Source organism: Daucus carota, chromosome 4 (genome assembly GCF_001625215.2).
Source record: "Daucus carota subsp. sativus chromosome 4, DH1 v3.0, whole genome shotgun sequence".
Taxonomy (NCBI): Eukaryota; Viridiplantae; Streptophyta; class Magnoliopsida; order Apiales; family Apiaceae; genus Daucus; species Daucus carota.
The window spans coordinates 15857578-15882706 of NC_030384.2; the positions used below are offsets into that span (position 1 = coordinate 15857578).

The window sequence follows — 25129 nt, forward strand, 5'->3', positions numbered from 1 at the left end:
TCTGTATTTTTCAGTACTTCGATTTTCCTGCTCTGTTATTGCTTGCTGTTGATTTTTTGTTGAGTTACAGTATCTGGGGTCGAGATGGATGTTTGATTAGCGATTAAATGAGTCGTGGTTTAGATTTAGTTCGAGTTGGTGTTTAACACAGCGGAGTTTCTGGGTGTTAGTTTGGATTCTGAGTTTTTGCTTGCTGAGTCGTGTCTACCATTTTCGAGTCGTGTTTTTTTTTTCATTTTAGTCTCGTGATTGCATCGAGCCTGTAATCTGATTTTGCTTGCGGAGTTTTCGAGTTGTTTTGTTAAGTTCTTGTCGAGTTACTGCTGGATTGCTTCGTGTCTGCTATGAGTTTATTTAGCTGGGTTCTTGTTCATTGTTTTGTTTTTTTAGTTTAGTCCAGTGTTTGGCTGAGTCCGAGTTACAGCATGTTTGAGTTTTGGTGTATTGGTTTTATTATTAAAATGTTTTGAGGTTTCGTTGCTCCAGGTTAATAGTAGGTTTTAATTTAATTGTTTGTTACTTGTCCATTCTCTGCATTTTGAATTTTAGATTAAGAGTTGTGTATTCCTTCATTTTGGCCGCAATTGCTAGTCAACGGTAGATTTCTTTTGATCAAATGTTTAAATTGGGTGGTTGGATTTTCTATACTTTATTTGAACATAAAATAATTTAGTTGCATTTTAGTAAATTTGATAATTTCATATTTGATTTAGAAACCCTTTTTTTTTCTCAAAACCATTTTCTAATTCTCCTAGATTAGAAATAATAAGTTGCGGAAATAATTTTATTCTCTGTGGACGAATCTTAAATATTAAAACGGTGATCGTGCGCTTGCGATTTAAATGTATTATTTCTAGCACATACCTTATTTCCCACCTAAATAATCAACGTCTGACAATCCAAAAGCCCTAATTGAAGTAAAGATAACAGCTTTACAATCAAATAAATAAAACAAAACATAAATATACAAACTTTACCACAAGAAAGCTCTTGGTGTGAATTGCTTAAAGATTCTAGGTAAAGCAGAGTTGTCATGGCTAATTACACTGCTAATTGTGTAAACAGGGTTTTTTAAAAATTGATACAATGTTGGATCAAAATACAAAGTTGCTAAGTGAATGTTTAGTTACTAACCTGTCTGATCTATATGAAAGGCAATCGATCAAGAAGAAGATGAAACTGATTGCAAATGTGTAAAGCTTATCACCTGTTTGACAATAAAACACTAATAAGAATATATATTCATCATAATTGAATCACATAATAATGAAATATATTACAAATTTCTATTTTCCAAGTTTCTGTTAGGTCCAGATACGATTGTAGAAGGAGGGGGGTTGAATACAATCGTCACAAAATAATCGCGGTGGAATAATCTGATTGGAGTTTAACTTGTTAATCAGATTTAAATTAATTAATATAACAATTTTTAAGTCGTTATATAATTAATATGGTTCGTTTTAATGTCCACTAGTTCGTAGAATAAATTTGACAGGAAGTATTCTAACTTAGCTGATTAAAACAACCGAGTGATCAAAATACAGAAAACTGTGGATATAACAATAGCAAGTTTAGCACAACTTGAAAGCTTTACAATGCAATGAACAACAACAAATGAAGAGGTTGAAGCCATATTTATAGGCAAACCATTGAACTAGTATGACAAAGCTAGGCATGACAACTCTAGGAAGTGCTATGACAATCTAAACAAGTGCTATGACAATTACATGGGAAGGTATGACAATCTAACACATTGTCATGGCACAAATGGTAAGGTATGACAATCTAAAGGATTGTCATACCATAAAACCATCGGTATGACATACTGATCTTGGCCACCAAGTTAATGAGTGGCATGACAATCAATTGGATTGTCATGCCTACTGAACTCGGTATGACAATCTAAAGGATTGTCATGCCTTGAACAATCAGTATGACAATCTATTGTATTGTCATGCCTTCTGATCTTGGTATGACAATTTTTGATTGTCATGCCTAGATCAGTCGGTATGACAATCAAATTGATTGTCATGTCAACTGCCAGAACGCACAAATAAGGGTGCGGTATGACAATCTAATTGATTGTCATGCCGTGCCCAAAAACAATAAAACAATAGATTTTCTTTATATAATTAATTCAATAATTATTCACTTAATTATATTAATTATATAAATTCATAAATTAAATTAGTTCAAATGTGAATCAATTTAATAAATAAATTTTATAACTCATATAATTATTTTGAGATGTGAAATAATTAATTAAATAATTATATAGTGCATTTCCTTCAGCAACAGGTCTTCCGACTTCCTTTAAAAGATCTGATTCTTTGTCTTGATTGAACGGCCACCTATTGTTGATGCAGAATATTTAATCTGAGTAGCTGACACACAAATGTACTGTCTGGTTCATCTGTATCTAGCTGAATCAAATATTCTTTATCCACTGAACATCTGAGAAGTGGTTTGTTCGTCGAGTCTTTGTCTTTGTAGTTCTTCTTCATAAGTAGAAATAGTTTGGAATCTTCTGAATAAATAAAGTATTAAAACTTTATACCTTCTGGACTTCTGGACGTGCTACACAATATTATTTGTACACTGAGGCTTGAACATATTATTGAACTTCTTTCAGTGCTGTACGTGCAGCAGCATCCTGAAATTCTTCAGACATATGATTTTAATAAATCACTTGACGTTCTTCGTACGGATTCCTTCAATAGTGCTTGCTATTTACTTTCTTTCTTATCAGAGTTGCGTTGATACTCTTAAATACAAATAGGCTTAACATATGCCTTTCAATCTCCTCCTATTTGTTTGTTAACATAACATGCAAATTATCGAGAGGATAACTCAACTAACTGATGAGACAAAAGATTAAACATGAATTGTAAATAGCAAAAAGTTTCTGGTATTTCATTAAACATTGACCAGAATTCAAACAAGTACATTAGATTACACAAGGATGTTCATTCTAAACATATATAACTAATTCCTTATCAAATCTAAAGATCAACTTCTCCTTCTTCGATATCTGAACTGTGAAGGACAGGAGTTGACGGTTCTTCTCTGGTTGGCGCTTCTGATGTAGTGGATTCACCACGCTTTTTACGTTCCCTTGCCAGAGCCAGTTGATGTATAACACTTCCATCTCTACAGGGTCTTCCCGAAAGTCTGATGGCTGAGCTTTTGTAACATTCTTCATCCTCCGGAAATATAGAGAAATATTCCTTCGGGTGCAGTAGGCTAGAATCACATCATCAGCATCAGACTTGGCTTTAGAAGTGAAGCCCTTGGTTCGAAGTAGAGTCGATGCTAGAGCCAGCAGGATACTTTGGTAAAGCTTCTTCATTTAGATATACAGTGCTTAAGAGCTCCTTGTGAACGAACTTTACACAATATGGATTCTTGACAACCTGTGGACTGTTGAAGACAGCACAATCCAATAGTTTGTCACGAAGGAGTTCGTTCAGGTTGGAGCATCGCTTTACCTTATTGCGAAGCACCCAGAGCTCAGATACAGAGAATGATTTAAGAAATTCAACAGATAACCTGAATGAACCATTTCTCTGTGTATATACAATCAGCTCCCACTGTTCTTGCAAGTTATTGACTCCAACAGTCAAGTAATCAATTTCTAAAGTAAAGGCATGCATAAAGATATCCTCGTCAGGGTTTACCTCTCGAAGATCGTAGATCAGAGATAAGAACTTTCTGTCATTGAAAGGCTCCCTTTGAGGTCCATTGAAAATCCTCTTTGCAATGTCCCAGCTTTTTCCAACTTTCCTTTTGATATCAAGATTCTTCTGCTTGCACGCAGCATCATAGATTTTCCGCTTCTCTTTCTTGATTTGATCCTCAGTGATCAGCTTGTCCTCTAGAAGTTTCTGGTAATCACGAAGATTACGCTTCCTAGCTTCATTCTCAGCTTTAAACTTCCGGACATTCTCTTCATGTTCAGAATCAACAGGTTCTTCATCTTGGAATAGATAGCTCTCCTCAAATTTGCCTTCTTCCTCTGCTTGACGGTAAGTAGCATCGAAGACGTCATCATCATCCATGTCTTTCGAAAAGTCATCATAATTGTCAGAATTGAAGACATTCTCAGATTGATGTAACGGCTCTTTGCCTTTTGACTTTTCAGAATTGTCAGGAGCATATTCAGAAGTATTGCCTTTCTTGCTTTGATTTGAACTATTTCCCCTATCATCCCTGTCACCTTTGTCTCCATCTCCTCTATTCTCCCCCTTAGTTGAGGGATCCTCTCTGGAGGTATCAGCGTCTGACTTTGAGTTCCTGAGGAGTTGATCCAGTTTACTGTCGATAGCATCAAATTTTGCCATATAAAGAGCATTATTAGATCTCATCTCGACAGTCAACTCATGAATTTCTTCTTTAAGCTCATCCCTGGAAGAACTGGATGGCCTTTCATCAGCTTTCTTCTCTAGGGTCACCAACTGTGCACCCTTTAGCCTCTCATTTTCAGCTATCATTCGGGCTAATTCAGCTTTCAGCTTAGCCATTTGTTCCTCAAACAGAGCCGGGTCAGTGTGTGCACTCACCTCACGTACACTCAGAGCTGTTTCACTAGCCTCACGTGCAAGTGTATCGCTCGTTGTTTGCCTTTCATCACTCATTGAATTCACTCTTCCAGCTGTACCTGTATAAACTACCAATGCCCCCTGAGATGGGTTCAAAGGTAGTGGAGGAACAAATTGTCCTCCGAAAGCCTGTGAGGGCAAGTTTACTTGCACGCTGCCAAGTACCGCCTGATCAGAAAAGAAAGTGTGATCAGAAAAGTTTTCATACATGATAAACTGGTTTTGAAAATCTGTGCAATCAGTAAACATAGTAACCTGTGTATCTGTTTGGTCTTGCACTAGCGTGAGTGCTAGCGCAGTGCTTGACTCTGTACAGGGTACCGTGGCAGGGCGGTCAACTTCAATGGCATCATTCTGTTGAGAGAATGAGTCCAGAGACTGTTTCATTGCCTGTTCTAAGTCCAAGCCTTTTTGGGATGGCAAGGATGAGGCTGTAGATGTCTCCAGGGCTTCCAACCTTGGCTTCTTAATGGAAGACAGAGCTGCGGGTTGACTCGTCAAACTGCTCGAACTCCTCTTTCTGGCAATCTTACGAATGGGTTGAGTAGTAGTGTTGATTGTTGTGTTTGCAGAAGAAAGAGTTGGTTGAATAAAATCGTCAGCTTGGTTATGAACCTGTGTGTTGTCAGGTTCATTGCTGGTAGTCTGGAAAACAAAATCAAGGTCACAAACAAAATCTGACGCATTAACATTAAAATTAGATGAGAAGTCAGAAAGTACCTGAGCTACCTGTAAGTCCTGTCGAAAGGACTACAACTCTGGATTGGAGGTTGAGTCAGCAGGTAATGGTTGTGAGGTTGATTGCGTTTGTGGTATATATTGGGTGTGTTGTTGTTGTGGTAGTGGTTCAGATGAAGACGGTTGAGCTTCGAAGAAGTTGTATTCCTGAGGTTCATCTTCAAATGAATGTGTTTGATGAAGAGGGGAATGATGTGGTGATTGGTATGGTGATTGGTGTGGTGATTGGTGTTGTTCTGGTTGTTGAGCTTGTAGTGGTTCAGGTTGTGGTTGAGGTTGTTGCTGTTGTTCCTGTTGATCTTGTTGTAGTTGTTGCTGTTGCTGAGGTTGTGCCACTTGAAACTGGTACAGCTGTGGCTGAGCATTGAACTGGTCATGGAGTAACAAAAAGTGGAATATTCTCATATTTTCTCTTGTTGGTCAATGCCTTCATCAACTTCGTACAGACACGCTGAGTTGGTGCAATTGGAGAGTTGAAGTATGAATTCTTCTCAGCGGCTGTCATCTTATCATTCAAAAAGAGCATTAAGAACCGAGGGTAAAAACAGACAACCCTGGCATTCTGTGCAACAGATCGACTGCTGAGTGGTCCCAACTTCTTTAGAATCGACTGAAGAATCAATTTGCCAAAATTGATAGGTCGATTGTGAACAATACAAAATCCAATGATTTGAAAAAGGGAGCAGATGATGTTGAAGTTACTTCGAGTGGTAGGGGAAAAGACCTTTGCAAGTGTATCGAAGAACAAATCCCACTCAGGTTTCAGATTCCCTTTCAGCATCCTTGGCAGATGGATCTCTTCTTGGTAAAGAATAGTCTGAAAGAATTGAACTAACTCATCATCAGTCGGAATCTCAGCAAAATTGTTTCGTGGAAATCCAAGGATCCTATTGACATCATCAACTGACACAGTGATGCTTCGTCCTCCAGCAATGTTTCCGGAAACCCTGTAGCTATCCAGAAGAGTAGTGTTGATGGCAGAGGAGTAGAAGTCTTGAAGTGGTCTAATCTGCAAGTCAGCATTTGCAGTGATCGCCGTGCTTACTAAACTCTGACTATTCAGAAACCTTACCCAAGGTTTGAATGTCTCAAGGCTGGAATCAGGGTCCAAATAACCATTATAGTTCGTCTCACCGATAAAAAATTGACTAGCCATTTTTATAATTAAAAATTGAATTAAACGAGAATTTTTCAAATAAAATGTTAATTCTCAAATTTCTCGCAAATTTCAATTAATAATTAATTAACAATTAACCAATTAATTAATAATTCGAATTAATTGATTAATCTCGAATTAAAAATTAATTAAATTGTAAATGACCAATTTGAATTCCACAAAAAAACCACTAAGTCCCAATAATCTTCACTTAGCCAAACAAGTCCTAAAATCCACACAAACCCTCAAAATTCGAAGCCCCAAATCTCTGTAATTCGACAAATCCAAAACTACAAATCAGTGAATGGCTTCAAAATGTAGTTGGAAATTCCAGAAGAAGAACACAACAGAGGTTTAGAGTTCAAAAACGAGCAATAACCATGCGAAATTAGTTCACAAAATCGCGAAATAGGGCTTGATTTTTCAAGAAAAATCGGCAGTATAACGGCTTGAATACGGTTAAATGATCGAACCAGCAAGCAAAATAAGCTTGAGAACACGTAACCAGCAAGTTTTTAACGAGAAAACTTGAATAACTCTGTGAAGAAATCGCGTGTATATGCTGCCTTGTGTGTATATCGCGAATGATGAAGATGAAGAGGGGCAGTATGACAAAGTATAAGTATGTCATACCGAGTTTTAAAACGGCTGTAGTTGGTGAGAGAATAACTCGGTATGACAATCGTTGCAATTGTCATGCCGAGTTTAATCGACGCTTGTATGACAAACTAACCATTGTCATACCGAAACAAACTTAAACCAGGTATACGGACTCGGTATGACAATATTTTGGATTGTCATGCCGAGTTAAATATAAATAAAAACAGAAATATATATACAAATAATATGATTTTTGATTTTCTTAAAAAAAATAAAACGTTTTTCACTTAAAATAAAAAATCTACTACAAATAAAATATCATAAATCACACCAAATATTTTGTAAATTTCAACTTTAATTAAATATAAATATTTATGAATTTAACTTTAATTCATTAAAATGAATTAACTTAAAATCTAATATTTATGCTTAATTAATTTTGAAAAATACAAAATAGACACAAATAATTATCTAAATGCTTGGAAAATAATACAGGGGAGTGTGCAGCACTTAGAAAATTATAGAGACATTTATGAACATGCATAATTATACAGAAAATGATCAGATAATTTACAAACAATTATATAAAATCTAATAAAATAGATATAATTACACAGAAAATTCACAAAAATATATCATAATATATAAAACAAATATAAGATATATACAAAGAGAATCATGGCATATTTAACATCCCTAGTTCACAAACCAACTTAGAGAAAGTGGATTCATCAAGTGGTTTAGTGAAGATGTCAGCAATTTGATTAGTCGTGGGTACAAAATGTAACACCACAGTACCATTCATGACATGTTCTCGAATAAAATGATACCTGGTATCTATGTGCTTGGTCCGGCAGTGTTGCACTGGATTGTTTGAAATGGCTATGGCACTGGTGTTGTCACAAAATATTGGAATTTTGTTAACATCAACACCATAATTATTTAGTTGATTCCTGATCCAGAGAATCTGAGCACAGCAACTGCCAGCAGCTATGTACTCAGCTTCAGCAGTAGAAGTGGACACTGAGTGTTGCTTCTTACTGTACCAGGAAACCAACCGGCGTCCTAGAAATTGACAGCTTCCAGACGTACTCTTTCTATCAATCCTGCAACCTGCATAATCAGAAGCTGTATAGCCGGTTAAGTCAAAACCAGTATTCTTAGGGTACCAAATACCTAAACCAGGTGTACCCTTAAGATATCTAAAGATTCTTTTGACGGCTATAAGATGTGATTCTTTAGGATCAGCCTGAAACCTAGCACATAAACATGTTGCAAACATAATATCTGGTCTACTAGCAGTGAAATAGAGTAATGAGCCAATCATACCTCGATAGCTTGAGATATCAACTTTCTTACCAGATTTATCCTGGTCAAGCTTTGTGGCAGTGGCCATGGGTGTCTTTGCCGGAGAAGAGTCTTCTAGATTGTACTTTCGCATAAGATCTCTGACATACTTTGATTGGCAAATGAAAATGCCATCTTCCTTTTGGCTTACTTGAAGACCAAGAAAGTAGGACAGCTCACCCATCATACTCATTTCATAATTGCTCTGCATTAACTTAGCAAACCTCTTGCACAAGTTATCGTTAGTAGAACCAAATATAATATCATCAATATATATTTGAACAAATATCATATTATTATCATGCAATTTGTAAAAGAGAGTTTTGTCTATGACACCTCTAGTAAAATTGTTTTCAATTAAAAACTCAGAGAGGGTGTTATACCATGTCCTTGGTGATTGCTTGAGCCCATAGACAACTTTGAATAGGAAGTACACAAAATCAGCAAACTCTGGATTTTCAAAGCCAGAGGGTTGTTCCAGATATACTTCTTCTTCTAGCTTTCCATTCAGAAATGCACTTTTCACATCCATCTTATAAACCTTGAAGTTGGAGTGTGCAGCAAATGCAAGAAATATTCTGATGGCTTCAAGACGAGCAACTGGAGCATAGGTTTCATCGTAATCAATTCCTTCTTCCTGAGAATAACCTTTTGCAACCAGTCTGGCTTTGTTTCTTACAACAATTCCATCACCATCTAACTTGTTACGGAAGACCCATCTAGTTCCAATAGTAGACTTTCCCTTTGGTCTTGGAACAAGGGCCCAGACTTCTTGTCTCTCAAATTGATTGAGTTCTTCTTGCATGGCAAGAACCCAATCAGGATCAGCAAGTGCTTCATCCACTTTCTTTGGTTCTAACTGTGATAGAAAACCAGAGAATAGACATTCATTTGTCGTGGCACTTCTAGTCCTTACACCAACATCAGGATCACCAATAATTAGATCAAATGGATGATCTCTGCTCCAAATCTTTTCCCTTGGAAGTTATGTCCTTGATGATTCAGTTGTATTGTCAGTAAGCTGATGTGTATGACTAGTTGATCCACCAGCTCCCCCTGAGTTGTTGCCAGGTTGACTTGATGATCCACCACTAGCATCAGTGGAATCTCCAGCATTATTGCCATTTCCTCCACCATTGCCTGGATCATTATCATTGTTGTCATCACCTGTTGCAACCTCAGGTGGCATATCATCATCTGAGTCAGAATCTGGATAGTTGTCAAACTTTAGAGATTCATATGGATCAGCAGATTGTAAACTTGGGAGTTTAGTGTCATCAAATGTAACATTGACACTAACTTTCACTGACACAGTATCAATTACAAAAACTCTAATAAGCATTATTAGTATAACCAACAAAAATTGCTTCAGATGCCTTTGGCTCAAACTTGTTCAAGTTCTCTTCTCCATCCTTGAGAACATAACACTTGGCTCCAAAGACATGAAGATGTTTGACATATGGTTTCTTGTTGTTATACAGATGATATGGAGTTTTCATATGATATTTATTGATAAAAGTTCGATTCTGGGTATAGCAGGCAGTAGTCACAGCTTCAGCCCAAAAGTACAGTGGAAGCTTTGCTTCAACAATCATTGTCCTTGCAGCTTCGATCAGTGTACGATTGTTTCTTTTGGCGACTCCATTCTGCTGAGGAGTCCTTGGTGCTGAATACTGCCTTCTAATTCCCTTTTCAGAGTAAAAGTTGATTAGAGTTTGATTCTTGAACTCCGTGCCATTGTCTGACCTTACAGCTTTCACTGGCACACGCTTATCCAATTCAACAGACTTAATATGATCAATCACTGTCATCGGGGTTTCATCCTTAGAAGCCAGGAAGTAAACCCAAGTAAATTTCGAGAAGTCATCCACAATGACTAAGGCATATCTTCCACCATCAATTGATGTAACATTCACGGGGCCAAACAAATCCATATGCAGTAAGTGAAGTGGATTTGTAATGGTATTGATGGTCTTTCCTTTGTGAGATGCTCTCTTCGCTTTTCCTTTCTGACAAGCTTCACAGAGATCATCAGTTGAGAATTCCTGGGAAGGCAAACCTCTCACTAGATCCCTCTTGACTAGAGAGTTCATGGTTTTGAAGTTGAGGTGCGAGAGTTTCTTATGCCATAACCAACTATCTTCAGCAGACACCTTTGCGTAGAAACAGTGAACTTCGTTTCCTGGTCCTGAAGACAAATCAGCTACGAATATATTGCCTTTCCTTATGCCACACAGTGAAGGATGCTCATCCTTGATATGTTTAATGATACATATCTCCTTTTCAAAATGAACATAATATCCCTTGTCACGAAATTGACTGACACTCAGGAGATTATGTTGAAGTCCTTCAACTATAGCAATATCTTCTATGATGATCCTTCCAATTTTGTACTTGCCATATCCCACAGTACGACCTTTGCTATTATCAGCAAAACTCACTGTTGGGCCAGCTCCTTCTCTTATGTCTTCCAGCAGGGATCTATTGCCAGTTATGTGCATTGACGCTCCACTGTCAAGCACCCAAGTAACTCGAACAACTCCACTGGCACCCTGCAAAAGACAACTTGATTAAACCTTCTTTGGGACCCACACTTGATTGGGTCCAGCAAACTTAAAGAATTGATTTCTATCAGGTAATACAACAGAGCCTCTTGGACTGATACTTGGCTCACTCTTGACTGAACTTACTTCCTTAACAACAGCCTTATAAACCTTGGTTTTAGGCTTTGGAACATAAGTCTGCTTCCTAACACGAGGAGGACTAGCAGTCTTTGATCTAGCATGCTTATTGTTTGTGTGTTGTCTAGGTGATGTGTTTTCATTTTTAGCATGCAAATTTCTAAAATATGCAGACATTGTATTGAAAGCACAAAGCATACAGTTATCAACACCACAACATTTTTGACATGTATCAAAAACAGGAGCAGCAGGCATATCAGTCATAGTAGTAGGAACATCAATAGATTCTACTCTAACATTGTTAACAGATTTAAAGTTCTCAGTAGAATGACATCTATTATCTCTGTTCTTACTGTTCACAAAATTATTAGGCTTGTTGAATTTAGTTCTCTCAGAGTTGACACCTAAACCAGCTTTAGGCAACCTAACATTGCCTTTCACTTTGATTGGTTTCAGTGATGTCAGGATCTCATCTCTCTTCTCATTACTCTCTTTCATTTTAAGGTCTTCCTGTTTGAGTTCATATCTAATGACAACAGGAGTTTCTAATAGAGGTTCAGCTTCTGAGGATTTAAACAATGGTTGAGGGGAATCTTTCAAAACAAAAGGAATCCGTCTCTCCTCAGCACTCTTCATAAAGGGAGTAATGTTACTAGCCTTACCTACAGATTAGTTATAGTCAAAACCTATTCCAACAGTTCTTTTGATCTCTTTTTTATCATTAAGTTCTTTGACTATAGTGGAAGCATCCTTAAAGGCTTTACATTTCACTTTCTCTTCGTCTAGCTGAAGTCTTAAAGCAATCTCTCCTTTCTCTAGAACTTTGACTTTAGCACATTGTAATCCTAAATCCATAGTCAGTTATTCAATTTTAGGATTCAATACGTTCATCTCATTCATCTTATAAGCATGAATATCTAAGACTAACGCATACATTTTAAGATTGGCAGCTTTCAACTTTTTAATAGCATCATCTCTTTCAAGTCCTAATTGCATAAAAAGTTTAGGGCATGTAGGATCTACCTGAAAGCTTCTAGCAGGAGGAGGTGAAGATGATCCAACATTATCCATGAGAGCAACATTCCCAATCTGCTCTTCTTCATCACTATCTGTACCATCCCAGCTTTTCCCTTCTGCTAGATAAGACTTGCTCTTAAAACTTTGACTTCCAGAAGTACCCTGATGCTTTCTAACCAATGCATCATACTTCTGCTTTAGCTCGTCGTACGAATCTTTTTCTCTTTCCTTGAACCTTGGGCTGTTTGCATTCAGTTGCAAAGTGTCCCGGTTCACCACAGTTGAAGCATTTGAACTTGCTTCTATCCACCATCCCAGTCTTGTATCCTCCTTTGCTTGTAGAAGATGAGTAACCTCCTTTTTGAAACCTGTTGACAGTAGGTTTGTATTTATAGGAGAGGTTCTTCCGGAATCTCATGTTTCCAAACTTCTTGGCAAACAGTGATAGAGATTGATCTTCTAACTGTTCTAATTCTTCCATTGTATAGAACTCTTCGTCACCACTGGAAGAAGCAGTCTGATCAATCTTAGGTACAACAAATTCCTGAGTGGTCTTAGAAGGAACAACAACATTCTTCTTTTCTTCCGGTACAGGTGACTGAACAACTAGAGCTCTCGAATGGTTTTGTGTTTTACCTCAGCCATATCTCTGTTTACTCTGAACTTGCTCCAGTTCATAAGTTTTCAAAACTCCGTAGAGTCTTTCCAGAGAAATCTTATTCAGATCTCTGCTTTCCCTTATAGCAGTGATTCTGTGTTCCAGATGTTCGGGAAGTGTTAAGAGAAACTTCATGTTGACCTCTTTCTTGTCATAGTATTTCTCATTCAGATTTAAATTATTTATCAAATTATTAAGTCTGATAAACACTTCTGAAATCCCTTCTCCGGGATTGGAACCAAACTGTTCATACTGAGCCATCAGTATCTCTTTTTTATTTTCCCCAACTTCTTCTGAGCCTTCATTGATAATCTCTAACGTATCCCAGATTTTCTTGGCGTTCGTACAATTTACAACAGCATTGTACATCACTGGATCTAGATATTCAACCAAAATCAGTTGAACAACGTCATCTAAGTTCATCTGTTCACTCTCTTCATCTGTGTACTCATGAAGTTCTTTTGGAATTGTCTGATGAGGTATTAACACACCATCTTCTTCGTGTGCTAATATGACTTTCATCGGAGTAGAAACACCCTTGTTTAATATCCCGATATATTTTCTGTTCGCAGTGCGGAGGAATAGTAACATGTGCCTCTTCCATAGGCCAAAGTGTTCCTTGCTGAACAGTGAGATTTTAATGCTACTAATCTTTTGTGTACTCATGTTTAAGGATTTAAAGTGAATAGTGTTTGGATGAGAAATGGATTTTTGAAAGAAAAATATTTTAAATCAAAATTAATTTTTTTTAAAAAAAAATTAATTTGAAAAAAAATATTTGGATTTGACGTGAATAGTGTTTGGATGAGATTTGGATTTTTGAAAGAAAAATATTTTAAATCAAAATTAATTTTTGGAATAAAATTAATTCGAATAAAAAATATTTGGAAGTTACAGAGTGTGTATAGGATCTGATACGGAAAATGGTATCAACCGCTCTGATGCCAATTGTTAGGTCCAGATACGATTGTAGAAGGGGGGTTGAATACAATCGTCACAAAATAATCGCGGCGGAATAATCTGATTGGAGTTTAACTTGTTAATCAGATTTAAATTAATTAATATAACAATTTTTAAGTCGTTATATAATTAACATGATTCGTTTTAATGTCCACTAGTTCGTAGAATAAATTTGACAGGAAGTATTCTAACTTAGCGGATTAAAACAACCGAGTGATCAAAGCACAGAAAACTGTGGATATAACAATAGCAAGTTTAGCACAACTTGAAAGCTTTACAATGCAATGAACAACAACAAATGAAGAGGTTGAAGCCATATTTATAGGCAAACCATTGAACTAGTATGACAAAGCTTGGCATGACAACTCTAGGAAGTGCTATGACAATCTAAACAAGTGCTATGACAATTACATGGGAAGGTATGACAATCTAACACATTGTCATGGCACAAATGGTAAGGTATGACAATCTAAAGGATTGTCATACCATAAAACCATCGGTATGACATACTGATCTTGGCCACCAAGTTAAGGAGTGGCATGAGAATCAATTGGATTGGCATGCCTACTGAACTCGGTATGACAATCTAAAGGATTGTCATGCCTTGAACAGTCGGTATGACAATCTATTGTATTGTCATGCCTTCTGATCTTGGTATGACAAACTTTGATTGTCATGCCTGGATCAGTCGGTATGACAATCAAATTGATTATCATGCCAACTGCCAGAACGCACAAATAAGGGTGCGGTATGACAATCTAATTGATTGTCATGCCGTGCCCAAAAACAATAAAACAATAGATTTTCTTTATATAATTAATTCAATAATTATTCACTTAATTATATTAATTATATAAATTCATAAATTAAATTAATTCAAATGTGAATCAATTTAATAAATAAATTATATAACTCATATAATTATTTTGAGATGTGAAATAATTAATTAAATAATTATATAGTGCATTTCCTTCAGCAGCAGGTCTTCTGACTTCCTTTAAAAGATCTGATTCTTTGTCTTGATTGAACGACCACCTATTGTTGATGCAGAATATTTAATCTGAGTAGCTGACACACAAATGTACTGTTTGGTTCATCTGTATCTAGCTGAATCAAATATTTTTATCAATTGAACATTTGAGAAGTGGCTTGTTCGTCGAGTCTTTGTCTTTGTAGTTCTTCTTCATAAGTAGAAATAGTTTGGAATCTTCTGAATAAATAAAGCATTAAAACTTTATACCTTCTGGACTTCTGGACGTGCTACAAAATATTATTTGTACACTGAGGCTTGAACATATTAATGAACTTCTTTCAGTGGTGTGCAGCAGCATCCTGAAATTCTTCAGACATATGATTTTAATAAATCACTTGACGTTCTTCGTACGGATTCTTTCAATAGTGCTTGCTATTTACTTGCTTTCTTATCAGAGTTGAGTTGATACTCTTAAATACAAATAGGCTTAACATATGCCTTTCAGTTTCGCAACTTTTCTTTTTTACAGATTCATGGAAAAAAGAAAGAATGAAAGATGGACAAAAATTTGAATGCATAAGCGGTGCATAGATGGAGAGTAGTTTGAAAATAGAAGTGGTGGCTACACACGTGGGATATAAAACAAACTTAAAATATTTGAAGTTTCAATCCACGTATAACCTGATTGTCCAAAATTCTAGTATGCTCAAGTACTAAATGAACTGAAAATGGGTAAGGTCATCCCCATATAAATGTGCACTATCCATTTGAAAGGTAAAAAGACAAAAACAGTCCTCTGCTGTATACAGAATTTTAAAAGAAGGGCACATCTGGTCATTTTTCATTTGCTTTGTATTCATGAATTAGGATCACTAGGGAATTATGCCCGCGCTTTGCGAGCTCCCATTAAAATTGGTTTAATTATTAATAAAACACTTACTTCATTTTTGATTAAAAATTTACCGAAAACAGTATGCGTATTTGTGAAATTTTTAACGTATTAGTATTATACTCATTATTAGACATTCCTTAGCCATGAAGACAACGTTTACTATTCTTAGTTTGTATACTACAAAGTAATACTTGAATAGGTTTTTAACTCCTACAAAAGAAAACAAATATATCTCGGAATTATCTATTTCGAGTATGGTTAAACCTAAGGAAAAACATATTTGTATTCATAAAATAAATGAAGAAATTAATCATTTTTCTTCGGATATTGTCTTGTTTATTTGTAAATGCATATATTTGTTAAATTAATTATGTTGAGTTTGTATTAACATTGACAAATATACTAAACTCAATTCTAGTACTTAATTTTAAAATTATTTTGATTTTAATGTTATCTCTCCACCTTAAACAAATCACTATTTGTTAACACATACATGTATAGCATGTGACATACTTCAAAGCAAACCTTATTACACATTTTGAAGACCTACAATTTTATCCAAATTTATGTGAGAATGGCTAATAGCTTTATGTATGATTGGAACTAACATGAATGTATCAGTATTTATGAAAAATAATAATAAATTAATGTTTTTCCTCAGTATTACAATTTAGTCAGCTATGCTTATCATTTATACTTTTCTTAGTGCATACAAAACCAATATTTTGTTAGGTCACAATTTAATCAATAGATTTGAGCGGAATTTATCTATTGTTAAATCGAATGTCGTATAAACTAAGATAAACAACCAATCAAGATCTATATCAACTCAGCTCTTATTGATAACTTTAAGAACTGTTACAAAACTCTCTCAAGAAACACAGCCGTTCTCAAGAGCTTCTAGGTTACACAATATATTACTCGTGTTGTGTTCCTTACTTCTATTCATAAGACCTAATAATTTGTGTTTATATGGTGCACAGCTACCATAAGTACTAACTTGATATATTCTACCAGAAGTATATCTCTCTATAAATAAGCTGATTCGTATCAATCTTCTTTCTTGCTGATGTGCTAGAAATATTAACTTATTAATCGCAAGCGCACGATCACCGTTTTAATATTTAAGATTCGTCCACAGGGATTAAAATTATTTTTCGAAAACCTTAATTTCTAATCTAGACGAATTAGAACAATTAAGTTGATGGAGAGGGTATATATTTTTTTAAAAAGAAAACTAATCTTTAACATTAAGTGAGAGTCTAATTTAATCAACCAAAATCAATAAGCCAAAATTAGATTATAAAATTAAACTTAATTAAAAGAGCAAGCACTTTAAATACTCTAAACCTGGTTCCATGACTCGGTTAAATGGTTTAGAAAACTCGTAAACATTGACTCGGAAAATCAAAGCAATAAACTGAAAAATGAAGCAACAAAAAGACAACAGCTCGACTATGAAATAAGACTCAGCAGAACTCTAACTAGGAAACTACACAACTCGGCTGAACTACGACTAATGCTAGACTAAAATCGAACGACTCAGCTTCAATCGACAAATCAAACAAACGACTATGCAAACACTGGACACGGAACAGCTGCTCGGAATTAACAGAGTACACAGAACTTAAAACAAATCTCAGACAAGCAACTCGAAACAAAACCCAGATGTCGACTCAATCGCAGGACACTAAATCAACCCCAACTCGGTGATAAACTCGGTACAAAACAAAGAAACTGACTCGGAGATGAAAACAGCAACTCGCCACACAACTTTTAACCATAACTCAAAGCAAACAGACTCATGATATCAGCAACTCAAACTCGTAAATCGAACTCAAGAACAACTCGGCACAGCAGCTAAACAAACCCATCGACTCGATTAAAAGAAACAAAATCAAAAACAACAAAACTCTAACTCCTGGACTCAGAACTCAGCAAGCATAACTCGGTAAACTCGGACGACGTGACTCGTAATTGACTCGGTAAAAACAGGCAAAGCAACAACGGAACTCTGTATTGTGACTCGCAAAAAGGAAGAAAAACAAAGCAGGGGGTTTTGTGTTTAATCGAAAACAAACTCAAGAAATGGGTTCGTATAAAGTGAGAAACAGGGGAGAGGGGGTTCAGTAGTTAAAACAGAGCATAACATTTTAATATTGAAAACAGAGTAAATAAATGGGCTGCTAAACGAGGGTTTTAAAACTAATTTTATATAAACTAAAATAATTTTGGATTTTCAAGATTTAACCCCCACACAAATCACTTTTGTGCTAGAGTTCAAGCTTTTCCAAAATTAACTCTAAATATAAAGAGAGCTACAACTAATTAATGGCTCCTTCCAATCTACAAACAATTTTGAACTTTGTAGTTAGAGGAAGATTTCATAGCCAAAGAAAACATAAAGAACAAGAATGTAAGAACAAAAGATAAAATCTTGCATTAAAATATGAAAGTGTTTACAAATATGGTATGAAATTGAGAGAACAAAAGAAGATCTACCACTATACTACCTACCAACTAGAAAAAACTAGGTTAAAAAGATTATCCTCACAAGTAAAGGGGGTGGGGGTATTTATAGCTAGAAATGTAGGGTTTAGGGGTAGGGTGGCTAAATCTAATCCATCCATGTGTGATGTGTGTTGGGTAAATCATAGCCATCCATGTGCCCCCTTGCTTGCCAACTCTCTTTGATTTTCTTCTTTTCTTTTCTTTTTCTCCCTTTTTCTTGCATTTTCTCTTCTTTCTTTATTTATCTACAATTTCCTGAAATAAAATAAATAAGCAATTAATACTACAAAAATAAACAAAAAATAGGTACTTAAATATGCAAAAATATGGACTAATCAAACTTCCCCATACCTATCTTTTGCTCGTCCTCGAGTAAAAATCAAAAGAAAAGAAAATAAACTAAGAAAACTAGATGCGATTCCTAGGCTCCTTTTCGTAGGCGTGACGGGTGATTTTAGGTTCACCAACCCGTTAAACTCGTAGACGATCTCTACAAGAGGAGTTTTGTCTCCTAAGGGTTTACAGAAGATATACCCATAAAATCTTCGAGACATTCTAGCAAGTGTCTACTCGACTCTACTCTAATTTCGTTGGTGTTAACAAAAAGCGTTTTTAAGGAAAATACGACTTAAAGACTCATCTATTAATAATCAAGATACAGTTCTCTCTAATCTACTTGCATCGACACAAAGATTTACTAGAAATCCAAGGAGTGTAAATAATTTAAGGCCTTTGATGGATCCTAATCGTCTAAGAACACTTTCTCTTTTTCAACCAATTTTGAACTGACCCAATCTCTATCGAAACAAATATCTAGCCAAACTTCACAAACTCTTATTCTTCTCTCTTTTTTTTCTTTTTCGCTTTTTTTTTTGCATTGACTTTATTTTGTCCGTTTTCTTAGGCAAACAATGTTACCCATGTAGCGAGCTTTAGGTCAGTGACTCCCAAACCAAACGGTCTTAGGGCACTAGGTTTTGAAATCCCCCTACGGACTTAATTGCTCGAGTAACAAAGGCCACAAAACGAGACTAGCCAATCTACTTTTGCCCATTTATCTAAAGATTTTATCTATAAAGAACAATGGGTATTGAAGTAGTTATTCCTTTTTCTCTTTTTTTTTCTATCTTTTTTTTTTCTTTTTTTCTATATTTCTTTTTTTTTATTCGCAAAGGTTCGATTTGACATTGTTTCAACATGTGGGTTCTCTCTCAGGTATCGAATAATATCACTAGACAATCTCTCCATCAAAGGTCTTGTGCAAATGTGTGTGCCATCTTGGAATTTAAAGTACAAATCGGTCGATACAAGTTTCAAAAAGACAACCTTACTCAACTACGTTCAAATTATCTAAAAGACACTACATATATATACTTTTCGAAAATATGCTAAACACCAACTACTCCTAAAGTTCGAGTGAGGGAAAGACAAATTAGCTAAAACATCTCTATTTTTGGATTTTCTAATTTTTCATTTTTTTAGGGTTTTTCATTTTTTAAGAATTACACTAAAGCCCTCCCCATACCTAAATCATGCATTGTCCTCAATGTATGCAAAAGAGAGAATTGAAATGAGAGAGTAAAGAGGAAAAATACCTGAATAGGAGATGAAGGGGATTTTTATTAACGAATGAAACACTTACACGACTCACACATACATTTCCTTCCCCATACCTGAACTTCACGAGGGAAGGTTGGAAGAAGAACCAAATCAACCAATTCCGGAAGGAAAGATGGGAGGAAGCTTCGAGAAAGAGTCAAAATGTGTGCGAAAATTTTTGGGCACAAAGACTTTCTCGAGCATGTGACCATCGTTTACCCATATAGGACAAGTATCACTAATGTTCTCCCTAAACCAACTTAATGCTTCTTTATTATTAAGCAAATTAGAGACTATGCAATTTTGGTCATAGGATAAATCACTAGGAACGATGTAAGAAATGATGTCATCCTCCCCTAAGGCTCTATGTGAATGAGGGAACAATGAGTCAAATGTTGGTGTTTCACCAACATGACTCGCAAAATCGGGCCTAGGGCAAACACTAACAATCTCGGGTGGAGTCTCCCATTTTGAACAAATGTCGTTCAATTCTCCTAGCAACTCCTCCGAGGTCAAATCTTTCAAAGACTCATGATACACTCTATTATCCTCGTGGTTGACTTTGAAGTCCTCATTAAGAAGAGACTCAATCTCACTATCATCAAAACTAGACCATGTGACAAACTTGTTGACCACATTAACCCCTATAGGTTGCTCATAAAGCTCATTGGGTTCTTTTCCAACATTGAAAATGTTTAAGTCTATGGTCATGTTTCCAAAAGTGAGCTTCATTGAACCATTCCTACAATTGATTAAGGCATTAGATGTAGCAAGAAAAGGTCGTCCTAAAATGATAGGAATTTGGTTCTTAGGATTCGAGACGGGTTGAGTCTCGAGAACAACAAAATCAACGGGAAAGATAAAGTCACCGATTTTTATCAACACGTCCTCAATAATTCCCTTAGGCATTTTAATCGAACGATCGGCAAGTTGAAGGGTCATATTGGTGGTCTTGAGATCCCCTAAACCTAGGGCTTGGTAGACCGAGAAAGGAAGAAGATTCACACTCGCTCCTAAATCAAGTAAAGCTTTGTCTACAAATTTATCGCCTATGACACAAGAAATTGTAGGACAACCGGGGTCCTTATATTTCACGGGAATTTGATTAGAGAGAATCGAGCTAACTTGTGAGGTCAAAAAGGCTTTCTTTGGAACATGCGTGGTTTTCTTATGAGTACACAAATCTTTTAGACACTTGGCATAAGAAGGAACTTGTTGAATGGCATCTAAAAGAGGAATGTTTATCTTGACTTGTTTAAAAACCTCTAGGATTTGTTCCATTTGGGCCGATTGTTTAGGAGGAATGAGTCTTTGTGGGTAAGGAACCCTTGGCTTATAAACTTCTTCGTTGGGCTTTTGAGAAATGGGCCCAGGACTAGGTTCACTCATGGACTCACGGATTCTAGAACATTCGGGCTTATCATGATTAGTGCTAGGCAAAGAAGGATTTGTTTTAGGAATTGACTCCTCATTTTCATTAGCGTTCTCACCAACTTTGTTATCCACTAGATTTCCCGACCTTAGAGAAATAATCGCATTAACATTCTCGGGAGGTCTTTGATTGAGAGGAAACTTAGGACTGACCTCGGGTTGACTTGGGAACTTGTTTTTCTCTCGCTCACACAACGCGCTAGCTAATTGACTCAATTGGACCTCTAACTTAGAAACGGCTTGCACGTTAGAATGCAAAATTTGCCTATCTTGGGTTAGGGTTGTCATGAAAGTTTGTTGTGATTGGGTCAAATTAGTTTGCGATTTCACTAAGGTTTCCAAACTCTTTTCTAAGGAATTGAGGCGTTTATCCGAATCATTAAAACCGGGAGGATTCAAAGGTGTTTGAATTGGGTTACGACATGAACTTGGACCTTGATTTGGGTAAGAGTTTGGGTTGGGCCTTTGTTGAAAATTTGGTTGAGGAGTTGGAAAAGAATTTGGCCCTTGATTTTGAAAAATTTGACCTTGGGTCCATGAGAAATTTGGGTGATTTCTCCAACCCGGATTGTAAGTAGGTGCAAACGCATCATTCCTAGAATTTTGGAACATCGCATTTACTTGTTCAAACTCGTGCGAAGGTTGGGTTCCGGGATTTTGAAAATTGTAATTAGGGAGCATCGACATTTGTGGGGGAGGTTTACTAGTTTCTAAAGCTTCAAGTCTCCTAGTTAGGGTAGCTAATTTGGCATCGGTTGCCACATTGTTTCCTATTGAATGCAAACCCCTAGCACTAGACGACTGAATTGACTTTTTGGGCTCCCTAGTTGACTCCCACATCATAGTCTTTACCGCTAAATCCTCGAAAAATTCCCACCCTTGGTCCTCATCTTTTTCCATGAATTTACCTTGGCACATAGACTCTAATAACGCGGTGGTTTGACTATCTAAGGCCTCGTAAACTATCTTGCAAAGTCTCCATTTTTCTATTCCGTGGTGGGGGCATTGTGAGAGAAGATTTTTGAAACGGTCAAAGAAAATCCAAAAAGACTCATTTTCCTTTTGATGAAATTGATTTATTTCATTTGTAATTCGAGTAGTCTTATGATTTGGAAAATACTTTTTAAGAAATACCACAACGAACCCCTCCCACGTGGAGATAGAATTAACGGGAAGACTATATAGCCATTTTTTAGCATTCTCCTTAAGCGCAAAATTAATGAGCCTAAGTCTAATTGAATCTTCCGTTAATTGGTGGAGCTTTTGGAGGGAACAAACTTCCTCGAATTCTTGAATGAAAAGATAAGGATCCTCACCTTCACTCCCTAAAAACTTAGGCAACATGCTAATGTGATGAGCTTTAATTTCAAAATTGTTCCCATTTACGGGAGGAAGGGTGATACACGAAGGTTGACTTGAACGAGATGGATAACAACGATCCTTGAGTGAAAGGGCCATGTTTACTATCGGTTCTAGAACTTCTAGGGTTTCGGAATCCGAATAGGACGAGGGAATCTCGATGATCGGTCTAATTAATCTAGACGATTCGTTCCTAACCCAAGTAGTTCGCATAAACTAGATAGTAAACACGTAGCAAATAAGTGCGAAAAATTAAAACACACAAAAGAAAGGGTGTAAAAGAGAAAGAAAAACCTAAATCTAGGGTTCCTTAAAAAGAATTGAACTAGACCTTGCTCCTAACTTTAAGGACCACCAAAAACTCGATAAATCCAAAATTATTCGGACCGGTCTGGCCAGTTTGGAGCAGGCATTGCCAAGAGGCCAATCTCCGCGCTTAGACACCAAACCTTAATCGGCCAGGTAAGCTTTCGCTTGTCCTAGACACCGAAAAGTCGGAATAATTAAAGATTACCTCGTCTTTTAGGTACCTTCCTAGTTGAGCGCGAAATCCTAGGGGCTAACGTCTAATTCAATTTTATTAAAAGGCTAGGGAAATGCAAAATGAAGTAATTAAGTCGTTGTGGGCCAAGGAAAGAGTGATGAAATCCCTTCCCTTATCTTGTGAGTGGGTTTTGCCCTTAAGATTTATTTAAAATGATGCACCACACAACAAGATAATTAAAGCGATAAACAACTATGGATGCTTAAACTACGTGTCCTAATCTAGAGAAAAGAAAGAAATTAACGCACCTTAGGGTCCTCCAGCGATCACCACAAATAGGTACGAAAATTTAAAAACAAAAATTAAAATCTAAATGATGTGCCCTAAGTGTAAAAATGCATGATGCAACACATATGTAGTTCTAACTAATATTTTTGGATTTTAATTAATTTTTTTTTTGTGATTTTCAATTTTCAAATTTGTTTGTGGTTTTCTAAATAAAAACGAAAAATAAGAGTGGAGAGATACGGGATACCAAAGCAAGCTTCCAAATCCGAGCAAAATTTGTCCACTTTACTCCATGATTCCCGAATAATCCTCCTCGAAATAAAAACAAAAATAGTGAGAAACAAACTAATCCGAAAGATTAAAAATAAAGGAGCGAAAAATTAATTTTAATCCCCGGCAGCGGCGCCAAAAACTTGATGTGCTAGAAATATTAACTTATTAATCGCAAGCGCACGATCACTGTTTTAATATTTAAGATTCGTCCACAGGGATTAAAATTATTTTTCGAAAACCTTAATTTCTAATCTAGGCGAATTAGAACAATTAAGTTGATGGAGAGGGTATATATTTTTTTAAAAAGAAAACTAATCTTTAACATTAAGTGAGAGTCTAATTTAATCAACCAAAATCAATAAGCCAAAATTAGATTATAAAATTAAACTTAATTAAAAGAGCAAGCACTTTAAATACTCTAAACCTGGTTCCATGACTCGGTTAAATGGTTTAGAAAACTCGTAAACATTGACTCGGAAAATCAAAGCAATAAACTGAAAAATGAAGCAACAAAAAGACAACAGCTCGACTATGAAATAAGACTCAGCAGAACTCTAACTAGGAAACTACACAACTCGGCTGAACTACGACTAATGCTAGACTAAAATCGAACGACTCAGCTTCAATCGACAAATCAAACAAACGACTATGCAAACACTGGACACGGAACAGCTGCTCGGAATTAACAGAGTACACAGAACTTAAAACAAATCTCAGACAAGCAACTCGAAACAAAACCCAGATGTCGACTCAATCGCAGGACACTAAATCAACCCCAACTCGGTGATAAACTCGGTACAAAACAAAGAAACTGACTCGGAGATGAAAACAGCAACTCGCCACACAACTTTTAACCATAACTCAAAGCAAACAGACTCATGATATCAGCAACTCAAACTCGTAAATCGAACTCAAGAACAACTCGGCACAGCAGCTAAACAAACCCATCGACTCGATTAAAAGAAACAAAATCAAAAACAACAAAACTCTAACTCCTGGACTCAGAACTCAGCAAGCATAACTCGGTAAACTCGGACGACGTGACTCGTAATTGACTCGGTAAAAACAGGCAAAGCAACAACGGAACTCTGTATTGTGACTCGCAAAAAGGAAGAAAAACAAAGCAGGGGTTTTGTGTTTAATCGAAAACAAACCCAAGAAATGGGTTCGTATAAAGTGAGAAACAGGGGAGAGGGGGTTCAGTAGTTAAAACAGAGCATAACATTTTAATATTGAAAACAGAGTAAATAAATGGGCTGCTAAACGAGGGTTTTAAAACTAATTTTATATAAACTGAAATAATTTTGGATTTTCAAGATTTAACCCCCACACAAATCACTTTTGTGCTAGAGTTCAAGCTTTGCCAAAATTAACTCTAAATATAAAGAGAGCTACAACTAATTAATGGCTCCTTCCAATCTACAAACAATTTTGAACTTTGTAGTTAGAGGAAGATTTCATAGCCAAAGAAAACATAAAGAACAAGAATGTAAGAACAAAAGATAAAATCTTGCATTAAAATATGAAAGTGTTTACAAATATGGTATGAAATTGAGAGAACAAA

At 36.1% G+C, this 25129-nt stretch overlaps 1 long non-coding RNA gene across 1 annotated transcript; it reads right to left on the reverse strand.

Moving 5' to 3' along the window:
* Positions 1–18037: 18037 nt before the first annotated feature.
* On the reverse strand, positions 18038–24687 carry LOC135152428 (uncharacterized). The gene is made up of 2 exons (XR_010291586.1): positions 23540–24687; positions 18038–18386 (listed from the first exon to the last, which is right to left on the reverse strand). It is a non-coding gene; the product is annotated as an uncharacterized LOC135152428 (long non-coding RNA).
* Positions 24688–25129: the final 442 nt, after the last annotated feature.